Source organism: Vulpes vulpes, chromosome 2 (assembly GCF_048418805.1).
Source record: "Vulpes vulpes isolate BD-2025 chromosome 2, VulVul3, whole genome shotgun sequence".
Classification (NCBI taxonomy): Eukaryota; Metazoa; Chordata; class Mammalia; order Carnivora; family Canidae; genus Vulpes; species Vulpes vulpes.
In genome coordinates this window covers 82,120,764-82,135,367 of record NC_132781.1, presented here as the reverse complement: position 1 = coordinate 82,135,367, position 14,604 = coordinate 82,120,764, and the positions used below count along the sequence as shown (strand labels likewise).

General features: G+C 36.7%; 1 protein-coding gene across 2 annotated transcripts in view; it reads right to left on the bottom strand.

Annotated features, from left to right (window-relative positions):
- The window catches only part of GABRG1 (gamma-aminobutyric acid type A receptor subunit gamma1), a 79,690-nt gene that overhangs the window by 28,085 nt on the left and 37,001 nt on the right, over positions 1 to 14,604 (bottom strand). The gene's annotated exons all lie outside the window — the stretch shown is intronic.

The following is a 14,604-nucleotide window of genomic DNA, read 5'->3' as shown; positions in this document are numbered from 1 at the left end:
GCCTGCCATAGTATAGGCATTAAGATTGATTTAATAAAAATTAATGAAGAAGAATGTAGTAATTGTCAATGCTATTGAGGAAGGTGATCATAGGCACGTGTGTGTAAAACTTTCATATTAAAAGAAAAAGAAAAGAGTAAATTGAAAAATATGCAGTATTATGTGAGTTACTTGTGGTGGGAAATATTGGTTGCTCACGCCTGATAGAGTGCCAGCAATTGGCCAATTTACCTGGATGGACATATTAGTTTAAGAAACGGAAGTGTAATTGTGAGTTTGAGAAATGAATGAAGATCTGAAAAAAAAAGGTAAGGAGAATAATAAATAAACAGACTAAAGTCAACGTGTTCATAGGAAAGTTGTATCAAATCCTAGTTTCACGGCTAGTATATAGAGGAAATAGAGAAGGAATATGGATTAGGAAGGAAAGCCTTCTTTTAGGTATTTTGTATTTTTTTACCTTTTATTTATTGAATAAATTATGTAATTTTAAGGTGTACGGCATACAACATACATAAAGTCACTTTGATACATTTATAAACCATAATATGATTGGCACTGTAGCAATATTTACATTACATAAATGATGGTACATTATTGTCTATACTCATTATACTGTACATTAGATTTCTATGGCTTACTTGCTGCTTACAAGTAGAAAATACATATTACAAGTTTGTACCCTTTAACACCATCATCTTACCTATTTTGGGTGAACAGTGTTGCAATTTGGGAAAAGCACAAACATATTAGCAATTATTTAAAATCCAACAAGGGCCTAGACATTATGCAGTTGCATATGACATGTGCTTTTAAAGGGGTTAAGAAATATAGATAAGTCACTATGAATAATTTGTCCATATTGTAATATGTGATCATTTGATAATCTACCAATATATTTAGCATCTACTGTGTGTTTTGCATGGATGTGAAGACATGAAGTCCTTAAGCACAAAAACACTTGCACCATGATCCTCTCCTGACATAGTCTTGACTGCCATGAGGTTGCCAAGATTGAGAGAGAGAGAGAGAGAGAGAGAGAGAGAGAGAGAGAGAGAGATGACTAAAATTTATTTTTTCCAACTTAGTATGGAGTGGTACGGAATCAAACTGTGCCATGGAACACAGGCTGAAGGTACTTTTGCAACCAGGTAAGCTCTATACATTCGATAGCCACAAACTTGCTGACGTATTGTTTGTTCATAATTCAAGCTGAGCCATAATGCAAAACACATGTCATAATACATAATATTGAAGTGTATTTTTTCTTTAGATGCTTCATCATCTTATTAAGTGATATTAATGGAGTGGACATGCATTTAGGTGGGGCCAGTGGACCCTCCCTGAATCTTGTGGAAAATCATCAGACAGCTTTTATAATAGTTATCTTTAACCCCTATTCTGACCTCCAACTTCTCAGGCAGATGTCTTTTCTTTGTAATAAATTATGATTTATCTAAACAACCTCTTCAACCAACACAATTAACCATTCAGAGTCTAACAGTTCAACCTGTGTTAATGACATGGTTTCTGGTTTTAATAGTAAATGCAAATAGAAGGAAGGTTCATACTCATTCTACGGTGGATCCTAAAGAGAGTATTTAATAACATTATGTGGCAAAAATGCTCTGTACCTCTGTATGGCCTCAAACTGTAGAAACTGCTTACGATAAAGGATAAGGCTTACACACCTGCCAGGATTCTGGCTCGGCAAAGATCCAATGTTGGTTGGTAAAGAACATCATGCTACCGGATAGGTATACTGGGCTGACATATTCATAACTAATAGGGTAACAAAGGGAGGCCTTGAGAGAGAACTAACATGTATGGGGATGGGATGTAGCCAGCAGCTGTGAATCCTGCTTAGCAGCTGACAGGATCTTCTCTGGAATACCTGTTGATACAATCGCTAATCTCCATTGAAAGAATCATGATTTCTAAAGAGTAAACTCTCTAGGCAGAGTCTTGGGGGGAAATGGGAACATTTTCTACTCACAATTATTCCCTCAATCTAGGACCAAGAAGAGAAAGATACATAGCATGTGTCTTGATAATCCGATCTTCCTAAATATTTTGCAGATGTTAATACTTCCATGCTCTTTTAAATTGCTAATCCTTAATAAGTGCTTCACTGAGATAAGAGGGTCATTAAAGTTTGTGCTATTTTATATGTAATCGAAAAATCCAATTTCATTTACTCATGTTGTTAGTATAACTTCCAGAAAATGATCAAACTGTGTTATCGTTCTTCATGTTCTTATTTAGAGGTTAGCATTATCTGCATGAAAAACAAGCAAAAGAAACATGAGAAGGAATGTCCATTCACTCAGGACAACAAGTACAATAGCTTGTAGAATAAGCATTTTGAAATAAGGACCGGTGCATTTAACATTTGAGATTCAGTGTTCATCGTGACACTCACTTTGTTTTCTTGCAAGTTGGCTGAGAAAGGAGCATTAGTGAATGAAGGTGAAGAAGTGAGTCATCTTGATTTCTAACTCAATCTAATCAAAATGTAGCTGATGGAAGTGTGCGTCCCATAGTCTTTTTACTACATGGCCAGACAAGCAATGATGGACTGTGTCTCACGCTTAAAAGAACTAGTTAATTCAATATTATCCTCTTTCTGCTAATGGAAGAAACTTCATCCAAAATGCAGACCTAAGTAATTAATGTAGGTGCATCATTTCATCATGAACTTTGATCCAGATCAGGCCCTCACACCCTGCCATTAATCTCTCCCTAAACTAGCTATTCCCATGGCCAACTAGCATGCTGGGCCACAGAATACTTGACAGGACATGAGATACTAAGGTTATGGTCGTGCAGAGAAAGGGTACAGGCTCAGCTAACCCCCAGCACAGATAGCTCTCGTGGTAGAAGTTCAGAGGTAGCTGCTCCACCTTGCACAGTTATCATAAAAGCACCCATTCTTGTTACTATCATAATAGGGTTAAGTAAAAACTTGGTGTTATTCTATTTGAAAAATAGAAAAAGAGATAAGGAACAGAGAGGATATGTCAGGATAAATCATTAAAGTCATCCAGAAATACACTAAGATATTTAAGAAGTAGACATTAATCTTGGGTTCAGTTACCAAACTTTTTTGGCCTCTTACTTTTAGGTCTCTAAGCGTGCATGCATCATTTAACTTTTTAACAAATATTTTTCAGTGTTTAAGTTACTTCTATGTTGTTCTGGGTTGACGAAGATGAAAATGGATCCTTCCTGTTATGAATAAACTAACATAAAATAAAAATTGGACATTAATAAAAACTTGGGAAAGGTACAGTTAAAAAGACATGGAAATAGTCGACGTTATTTTCAGGTAGGTAAACTTAAGGAAGACTTTATGACAGAAGTTGTATTTAACCTGAACCCAGAAGGATATATGAAATTCAGATATGTGAAATTCAAATAATAAAAGTGGGGAGGAAGTAAAGAGGTAGTAAAATGCAGGGCATAATAGGAAAAAAAGAATGTAAGTCATATATAACAGAAAAAAGTCATGTATTTTCTGTCCATCAGAGTATGTGCATTCCTCAGATATACAGAAAATTCTGCACGTGGAAGAGTTTTTGACAACAATTATCTAAAATTACCAATTACCAGTAACTGACTCTGGGACCTAGACCCAGCTCCACCCCATGTACTGCTGAACTGAATATTCTGAACTAAAAGTCCTATTACTTAATGTGTTAATTTTATGCATCATACTTAATCAGACATTTCCTACTAGGTATTTATTCTATAATATTCAATTTACAATTTCAAAGAGTAAAACATCAAGCTTTCTATAATCACAGACAGCTAAACACTACAAAGAATACAAATTTTAAAAGTCCCAGTCCTTAAAAAGTTTATAATATACTGGAGAAGGTAGATTCTGGAAGTATGTAATAAGCAACCGAAAATTTGCTCTGTGAAAATCTATTTTAGTCAAGGTTCTCCAGAGAAACAGGTCATAAGATGGATGGATGGGTAAATGAGCAGATGGGTGGATGGGTGGATGGATGGATGGGTGGATGGATGGATGGTTGGATGGACAGACAGAGAGACAGAATAGATTTATCTTAAGGTGTTGACACAGGAAATTGTGGGGACTTCAAAGGCAAAAACTTGCAGGGCAAGCCAGCAGACTGAAGAGCCAGAGAAGAGCTGATGCTTCTTCAGTCTTGAGTACGAGGCCAGTCAAGTGGCAAAATCTCTTCCTCGAGGGACCTCAGTCTTTTCTTGTAAAGCCTTGTCTGATTGAATGAAGCCCATCCACAGTATAAAAGGTGAACTGATTTACCCAAAGTCTACTAATCTCACATCTAAAAAAAAATATATTCACAGCAACATCTAGACAAATACCTAGGTACCATAGCTCAGCCAAGTAGACACACAAAATAGACCTTTCACTGCAGAGCTGTAACAGTAGGAATGGCCATTCATCGATTCAGGAAGCCTTAGCAGAAATTATACGGGGGTGTATTTGCTAAATGAATTAAATGACTAATTTTTGTAGGAAGAAGAATCATATTTCTCCAGCTGATGTTTTTATGTAAATCTACACTCTTCATTTGGTCCCATGTCCTGCTCACTCTATCTGTTCCATAGTTCTCAATTGGCTAAATGTAATATATCATTTCTTAATAATTTCCTGTCTCTTTCTCATTCTCTGAACTCTGAACTTTATCTGAATAAACTTTCTCAAAGTCTTCATGGAAAGCTGTTTTGGGGAAGGTGCATAGGAAGTGCTGGCAAATCCATGAGTCCCACATTCCTAACCCTATTCTACATCCCCATTTCAATTACTAATTAGAAAAGTTTGCCTGTTTTCTATGTATATTTGTCAGTGGTTTCAGAATCCATGCAGATGGATAAAATACAAGATTTACTAGTCCTTTCAAACACCAAATATACTCTAGAACATATAGATTACCATTTTTTTCCCATACCGATATCCCCTTGTTAAGAAGCTTTCGGATTCAATTTTGGTATTGCATAAAGGTAATCAAATTTGGGATTCTATTTTTCAACCGGAGGACTCCCAAAGAAAGGCATATGCTTATTTGCAAAGTAAATTCCAAAATATTACCTGCCTTATGATTACTGCATGAGATCAAACATACAATATTGCCTATTTCCTGTACCATTCATAGGGGAATAAGAGGTGTAGACCATCCTCTTCCTGGACGTCTACTGCTAGGATGAGAAAAGTCTTAGACATCGCAGTATCTCTATCAGTCTACCATGAGAAAGTCATTACTTCAGATCTTGAAATTTTAACAGTAAGATCCTCTAAACATTTATAAAGTTGTGAACTTAACCTTCCACAGTTATGCATGTCCTGAGATGTTTCACCAAGATCATGTTCAACTGATCCTAAATATCACATGGAAGGACAATTTCTTGAAAAAATTCTAGGAAATTTCCCAATGTACAGGCATTCAAAGGATATTTACTGTCGCCCTACTTTTCTGAGGTGGGTATAAAAGAGGAACAGATATGAACATGGAGTGTGTGGCACCTGCAACACAGGGAGCTGAAGCGAGAAACAAAAGCAATCTAGAAGGCAAAAGAAAGGCATTCCAGAGTCACTACAGCACTGCATCAAGCACAGAGTGAGGCTCCTGACATAGTCAAGAGAAACCCAAGTTCTTTCCAGTATGGAGAGTTGGACTAACCTGAGTCCATGAGGTGCGACTGCACTTAGAGGGGGGTCAGTTTAGTGTAGTAACTGGAGATGAATACTACCACTGGGAAGACTTCGGGGCCTTGAATTCTGAATATAACAATTTTCAGTTGGCCTTCAGTAAATTTCCCACCTCTTTATGCCTCACTTCCTCCTCTTGAATCTACGTAATACACAGTCTAGTACATAAGGCTCTTGCTAATATTTAATGTAATTACTTCAAACAATGATTTTACACATAGTAAGTATTCTGTATTATTATGGTCATAATAATGAAGGAAAGAGACCATATCATTTTATAAAGGGGGTAACAGGGCCTTGGCAAACATTCCAATTTACAGAGATTATAAGACACAGCCATGCAATGCCTCTTCTGGAAGATATGAACATTTTATAGACATGGTTTTATTTTTTGAGGGAGTTTCTTCATGTATAGAGACAGCCAGTTCCAATTCCAAGATTCTAAGTCATAAAAATTCTCTAGCTTCTGGAAAGCTATAAATATTCATATTAGCTCATTTGCAGAATTTGAGTCGGTTAATCAGTTTTTGTTCATGAAACATTTGACCCACTCAAAACTGGGGACACCGGTTGAGTCTTGTTTTTCTCCCACCTCAGCGGCCACTCCGTGTCGGTCCCCTTTGCTAGCTCCCCAGCATCTTTCACACGCCTAAGTAATGCAGTGCTCCAGTTTGATAACACTCAGTTCCCTTCTCTTCACCTCCAAGATGATCTCATCCAATCTCATAACTAAGTATCATGTATAGAGCCGGAAGAATGCAAAAGCTATATTCCAAGTGCAAACACTTCTCCTGCAATCCCAACATGCATGTGTATTTCCCTCCTTACTGTTTTCATTTGGATAGCTAACACCTCAACCTTACAATTTCAAATAGAACTCTTGAACTTCAATATGCTTCAAAAAAAAAATCTCTTCTCCATCTCATTAAATGACAATTTTATCATTCCAAGTTTCCGGTGAAAAAAATCTGAGAGTCATTCTTGATTCCTCTTTTTCTCTAAAATTTCACATCTGGTCTTCAAAATACCTTTGCATCACCATTTTCAAATTATTTACAGAATCTGATAAATTCTCATTTGTTTCACCAACTTTTTCCCTGATTATTGCAATTACTTGTAACTAGTTTCCCTGCTTCCACGATTGACCTCCTACAGTTTGTTCTTCACTCAGAAGGATAATGGTCTCACTGAAAATATGCAGTCATATCATACCACTCCTCTGATCCCATATTCATTCAGACAAAAAAACAAACATAAAAAAACATAACAAAACAGTATCCTTTCAGCATATTAAGGGCTCCAGATGATCCAAACCCTAATTACACCAACTTTTCTAACCTCTTTTAACTCTTCTTAATTTTACTACAAACACTACTATTCTCCTTGCTGTTCCAGGCACATTCTGATCTAGGAAACTTCTCCTGCTATTCCTTCTGGGAAAACACTCCCTAGGTACCTGCATGACTTTCTCCTTTATCACTGTTGATTTCTATTCAAATGTCACCTAATAAGTGATGCTTCCTTTGGCTACTACATGCACTAAAACCTCACCACCATCCTGACCCTTCCTATCAAGTGCTTTGCCTCACTTCTCTTTATTTCATTATTACCACTTCATATGTTATATGTTTACTTATTTTATAGTGCCTCTCAACCTGTGTGTAAGCTCCATGAGGGCCAGGGGAATTTGATTACTCAATCCTATAACCAGAACTCTTTTTCTTTTTAGCATGCATTCTTCTTTTATTTTTTATTTTTTATATGAGTATAATTGACACACATGTTACATTAGTTTCAAGCATATAACATAGTGATTCAACAACTCTATGTCTTACACTCTGCTCACCACAAGCATAGCTACCTTCTGTCACCATTCAATGATATTACAATACCATTGACAATATTCCTTGAACTGTACCTTTTATTCCTATGTCTTATTGATTGCACAACTGAAAGACAGTATCTCCCACTCCCCTTTACCCATTTTGCCCAATCTCTAGATCCCTCCTGTCTGGCAAGCCTTATGCACTATGGGTGGGAATGTAAATTGGTATAGCCATTATAGAAATAGTATAGAGCTTTCTCAAAAAACTAAAAATAGAATTACAGCACGATCCAATAATTTCACTGCTGCGTATTTATCAAAAAAAAAGAAACCAAAACAATAATTTGAAAAGATATATGCACCCCTATGTTTATTGCAGCATTATTTACAATAGCCAAGCAGCTCAAGTATCCACTGATCCACTGATAGATGAATGGATAAAGAGTGTGTGAGATACACACACACACACACACACACACACACACAAACACGCACACACACTATGGAATGTTACTCAGCCATAAATAGGATGAAGTCTTGCCATTTGTGACAATATGCATGGACCTAGAAGGTACTCTAAGTGAAATAAGCCAGACAGAAAAAAGCCAAATACCATATGATTTCCTTTATATGTGGAATCTAAAAAAAGAAAGAAAGAAAGAAAGAAGAAAGAAAGAAAGAAAGAAAGAAAGAAAGAAAGAAAGAAAGAAAGAAAAAGCAAATGAATAAAACAAAAAGCAAAATCAGACTTGTAACCTCAACTCTTAAAAATAGCATCTGGCATATCAAAGACAATACAGAGCTGTTTATGGAATAAATGGACTATACACATATTTTAGTCCCTGATGTTTATAATGCATTTGAATTAATCTTCAAGACTTAGGCCAAAATCTCACAAATTCATTGCTTAGTTCACAGTTACATAGGTCTATGATCTAAACTAGGCTGATAGTTACAGGTCTATAATCTAGAGTCATATAAAGAGAGGTCAAATACTGCTACCTCTGCAATGTGTGAGAGGTTATACTCTAAATGGGGAATCTATAAATACACAGCATGACATGTGGAAAGAAATAACCTTCAGGCTACTATCAAAAGCAAGGTAAGGAATTCTCTGCAACAGCCCTATCACCAAAGAACCATCCGTGTTCCATGTGCATGTGCAACATTTGCCATTGATTGGTTCAGTGCTAGATAGCCAGAGTCTTTACTCCGTGGTCTGAATGTGACAAGTATTCCTGCATCTGCAGCTGCACTGTATTAAAAATATATTCCTCACTATTTGTACACTTGAAATTTGTTTAGAGGATAGATCTTAAATGCTCTCACCACAAACACATACACAGAAAAAGAAAACAAAGGTAACTATGTGAGGTGATGGATATGTTAGGTAGCTCAATTATGGTGATCATTCACAAGGTGTATGTATATCAAAACACCAATATTACACAATATATGCAATTTTTATTTGTCAAATGTACCTCAATGAAGTGGAAAAAAGATATTTCTTGCTATTAGAATTAGTCTTCCAATCTAAGCAAGATGGAACACATATTTGGAAGGGATATATTTAGAGAGAATCCACATGTCTCATGTTTTAAATTGTTTATATTAGTTACTGCTTTATAGACTCTTTCCATTGTCCATATTCTTAATGCAGAAAATGAATTTTCTGACATTGACAGTATGCTGCTAGAATGGCATTGTTTGTACTGCTTTAGAAGCACAGACTTCCAATGTTTACCTCAGGAGTTTGCATATAATTGTGCATATTGCAAAGCTGAGTGTTCTTATGAGAAAATCCAAGGCTTAGCACACAATTTGCAGAATTTCCATTATAGAAATTTGTCATAATTTCCATAATAGCAAAGCATCAAATGTCACATTTTAATTAAATCACAGAGCAATTGATGTGAGTTCAGATTCATTGTCAATCTAAGATCTAAAACTTTAGTATTTCATTAAAATCCTTTCCACTAAAAAAATATATAAAAATAACACACTGAATAAGGGATAAGGCATTGTTTTTTAATTATATGCACAATTTTAAATACATGTCAGATAATCAACAAAATGAAAACTGATACATCGAAAGAGTGTACTGTAGTGAGAAGTCGTGATGTAGTATAAAGAACACTGGTTGGATGGAATCAGGAAATCATACCATAGTTCCAGATCTGTGACTTTCTAGAATAAAATGCTGACCAACTCATTTATTCTCTCTCACTGGAAAAATGAGGACACCAGGCAAGATCAATATTATGATCATCCTGAGCTCTAAAGCCCGATGATCATGAGAACATCATTGATCATGAGAATGTTACAAAATGTTAGAAAATAAAACATTTAAAAGTATTTTAAACATAAACAAGGAGAAAGAGTAAAATGGAGATGATGTCTTTCAATGACTTTCCCTCATAAAAATACTTCTGAGCTACAGGTGTTCTTGTTACATTCATTGAATCCCACTTAATTTCTGCTAAATTGATGGTTGAAAGTGGCTTCAGGAAATGGCTGCCAAACTCGGTTGATTAGAAGTCTCTGAAGAGCGTTTTAAAATTCTGATTCCAGGTCCCTGTCATGGATTACTGAATCAGAATCTCCTAGAGTGATAGCTAAAAATTTGGATTTTTCCAAAAATGTTGCTTTCTGATATGTAGTTTTGGTTATAAAGGCTTGGAAATTTTCCACAACATTCTATCCCTTCCTCGATGCATTTATATCCTATATGCACTAGTTTTCTGCATAGCAAAAAAAAAAAAGAAAGAAAGAAAAGAAAGAAAAGAATCAAAAATCAAAAAACAAACAAAAAAAAACAGGAAAAGAAAATAAGAAAACAAAAGAAAGAATACAACCTCCCTTTATTAATTAGCCTATGAGAACTTGAGCGTATGTGTGTACTTAAGAGAAATTTGGTTTTTAACATTCAACTAAAATATGTACCTCTACAAGATTTTCAAATGTATTCTTCTAAAATGATGAAGTATTAACCCCTTGAAGTTACCTTGGGCCATGTGGAAGTACCACCACGTGTGCAAAACTGCATTTTGTTGGACATTTATTGTTTTGTTACATTTTTATATTATTAGCAAAGCATTAACACTCTCCACTTTCCTCCTATAAATGAATTTTATATTGAGATGCAGAACAATTAAAGTAGTTGCCTATTAATTTTGGGTTCAGGATTGAACACCCTTGGGAGGTACCATATAACCCAGGTAATTTAATTTCAAACAAAGGGGCAAAAAGGAGGAATCAAGAGGTATGTTTGAATCAATTTCAACAAATTGGAGTGACTTGGAGCCCCTGGGAAGAAAGCAAGGCTAAAACCAGCTTTTAATCACATGTATGGAAGTGACGAGTGGAAACAAACCATCTAGACCCTCACTTGGCCACGCCTTTCCTTCTAAGCCTACCCTGAGGCCAGAACTGCCAAGCCACATGGGCCCCTTCTACAACATTCTACATTTACTAATTCATAAAGACTCAAACAGTAACTAACCCAGGGCTCCCAACCTTGAGACCTATCATTAGAAAGGAATTCAAAGTAGACACCTCCAAAATCTGACCAAGATGTATCAGAGATCTCAGAGGTATTTATTTATCCTCATATCCTAAGGAAATAATTATTCATGGCAAAAGGATTTTGATAACATTATGTTTCATCAGAACACATTTGAAACGTTCCAATTGTTAAGTAATGAATTTTTTTTTTTTTTTTTTTTTATGATAATCACAGAGAGAGAGAGAGAGGCAGAGACACAGGCAGAGGGAGAAGCAGGCTCCATTCACCGGGAGCCCGACGTGGGATTCGATCCCGGATCTCCATATCACGCCCTGGGCCAAAGGCAGGCGCTAAACCGCTGCGCCACCCAGGAGTCCCAAGTAATGAATTGTTAATATATCATGGTGCAAATGCGTCCCCTAATATCATGCGACATTTAATGATACTTTAAAAAGTAATTAAGTGTAATGACAGTCATGATATAATAAGTGGAAAGACACAAAGTTATAAAACAATATGTATAATATTATAGCATTTGGTAAAACTACATACACATAAAGATATTAAAATGACAGTAACAGTGGTGACCACTAGATAATGGTATTCTAAATTTTTTTCCTTTGGCCTAAATGGAATTTCTAATTTTCCCATATTTGACATGTATTTCTTTCCTAAGAAGAAAAACCCATATTTTATGATTTTCTTTAAGGAAAAAAAGCAGAGGGTCACCATTTATAACCTAAAATGCATATGAGTTCACACATGGCAATCTTCCTGGCACTTCCCCTTCTGTTTTAGTCTGCTTTGCATTTTTTTAGCCATCCTCCCCATTAGGTTTCATGCTTCTCTGAAGAAAGAAGGTCATATCTTTTATAACTTAGCAGCCAATGCACCAACTGTCACAATACAGGCTGTAAATAAATATAAGACAAACAAAACCACAAAATAAAAATTAAAGTGTATTTGTTTACATCAAGAAATAATAAAATTATTTTAATAACTTTGGGAGATTTAGAAGTTAATTTAATTTCCCAATCTTAGAGCTTTACCTTCCTATTCATGGGGCAAATGGGCATACGGGATCAAAGAAGCAGAGAGATGAAAATAACACTCATTTAATTTTATCTCTGCTAGTGTTGAGTCAAAAAGTACCTAAATTTTATGTTGCTTTAAAGATGAAGCTTGTGAAAAGAAGTAGATTTTAGAGAATCTAATGCCAAAAAAATTAACATAGTATGCAGAAATTTAAAAAATTAAATCCATGGAAACAAGCCTTAAAATATTGTACAAACCAAACAAGTAAACTTAAAATTGTTAAGTATAAATGCATTTCTTCAAGTACTTTAATTAGTCACAGCCAAGAAAACAAAAACCCTTTGCCTTTCCCTCCATTAGCATATTCAGGTCAATTATCCAGATACAAAAGTATTAAGTATATATATCTCCCTTGTTTCCATGATTTTGCTGTTTCGTAATTCCTCAACTTAACGTACTTGGCAAGAAGTGACTAATTCTTGTTAATATAGTAAAAGGAATAAATTAGGTTTCTTTGATATGTACAAGCTATGCCTAGGGCATTGCCTCCTTGAATCTAGAAGCAGCAGGGACAAAAAATGAAAGAGAATGACAGAGAGAGAGAAACCAGTTGAACATTTGCACCAATTGCATGAAATACTGAAGAAATGTGTTCCTTGCAGTGTTAAGAAATTCTTGAAGAAAAATCTCTGTATGGGCACCAGCTTTCTCAATATATTTAGAATATTTAAACACATATGTCTGGGGAGTTTATTATCAAAAATGAGTCTGATAAGATAAAAGTATAAAAAGACTTAAAAGTCAGCTCTCATCATTTTCATGCAGACTATTAACTATGCTCCCACCACCCCCACCCCACCCCACCCCACCCCACCCCCAACCTTCCGCCATATTTGATATCTGGCCGGTCCACTTAAATGAGTGGAACAAAATTTGATTGCTGGGAAAATCCCTACTTTTCATTCCATAATGAATCCTGTTTATGACTCCTGTAGCCCCATATATACTTTTGTTTAAGAGTTTTGTCTTGTTTTACCTGTGTAGGGAACATTTGGATTTTCCTTTTCTGGTAAAAGGAGTCTGAAAGGGGGCAGTATCTTTAAATGGGTCTATCCTGGCTGGAAAGAATGCAGCCTGGTTTTTGCCAAGTTTACTTAATGGTTTGTGTCCCGCTGACCCCCTTGAAGTCATCCCCAGCCAGTAGTCATTTTGGAGTCCAGCCCAGCTGGTGCCCCAGGTACTTTCTGAGTTGTGTTCCTCCTAACTGGCGCCCTGATTCCTCTGTCCTGTCTCCATCACCAAGACCAATCACAATTGAATGCAGGAAGAATTATTCAGCTTCGGCTCTCTACTCTAGGACGGTGTGATGTGTTACTCTGGCAGCTAGAATGATATAAAGTTAAGTTCATACAGACGCGAACTGGGACCTCATTCTTCTTTTTTAAGTTTCTAGTTAAATTCCAGTTAGTTAACACACAGCAGAATATTCGCTGCAAGTGTACAATGAGTGATTCAGCCTGGTGCCCATCACCTGCGTCACCCATCCTTCCTCCCCTGCCCCGCTGGTAACCAGCAGTTGCTTCTCTCTAGCTAAAGGCCTGTTTTTTGGTTTGCCTCTCTCTCTCTTTTTCCCTTCTGCTCATTTGTTTTGTTTCTTAAATTCCACATGTAAGTGAAATCATGTGGTATTTATCTTTCTCTGAGTGACTTACTTTGCTTAGCATAACACCCTCTAGATCCACCCATGTCATTGAGTTTGTTCTCTCTCTCTGGGCTCATGCTTTCCATGTGCTCCTAACGGTAATCTCTTAATATTGGACTGTATGATACCAGTTTCTATAAGTAAACTCATATCCAAATCATACCTGTAATTTTCTTTCTCTTCTTTTTGTTACCAGAAATATTCAGAAAGGTATTTTTGGCGAAAGTTTCATTTAAATGTTTTCCGTTCCCTTTTAACCAACCCCAAAAAGAGAAAAATAATTTTTGTCCTTGAAAAAAAATAGGAGTGTCACTTTAGGGAGGAGTGGGTATGCATGTTGGGCGCTGGGCAGTGTCTGGCTCTCCAGGCTGGGGCTGGAAGGCCAGGCCAAGGAGTGTACTTCTTGGGAGCCCTGGGCAGCCCTGGAATGAGTGAGTGAGCAGACTCCCATCCTGCTGGGGAGGACTTGTTCTCCTCTGCAGGTAGGCACGTGAGCAAAAGCTGCCGAGCTGGCCAAACCACAGTGGTCATGGTTGGCACTACTGTAGGCCATGTAAGCCATCGCATGGGGCAATGTAGTTCTGCTCTGGATGCCGTGCAGCAGGTGTGCCATGGGACCCTTGACAAAAACTGCTACGTCTGCCCTGTCAGAGGTCTCATGATACAGAAGCACAGGAGACTGCATCTAGCAATTGTTGTGAGCATAGTCCACCATGGAGACATTCTCTTCCTCATGGCCTACCACCCTGTAGCCAGGCCCATTGTCATACAAGATGGCCGTGAAGGGCTTCGGGTCTATATCGCTCACCATGGGGGCCAGGCCAAAGAAAAAGTTG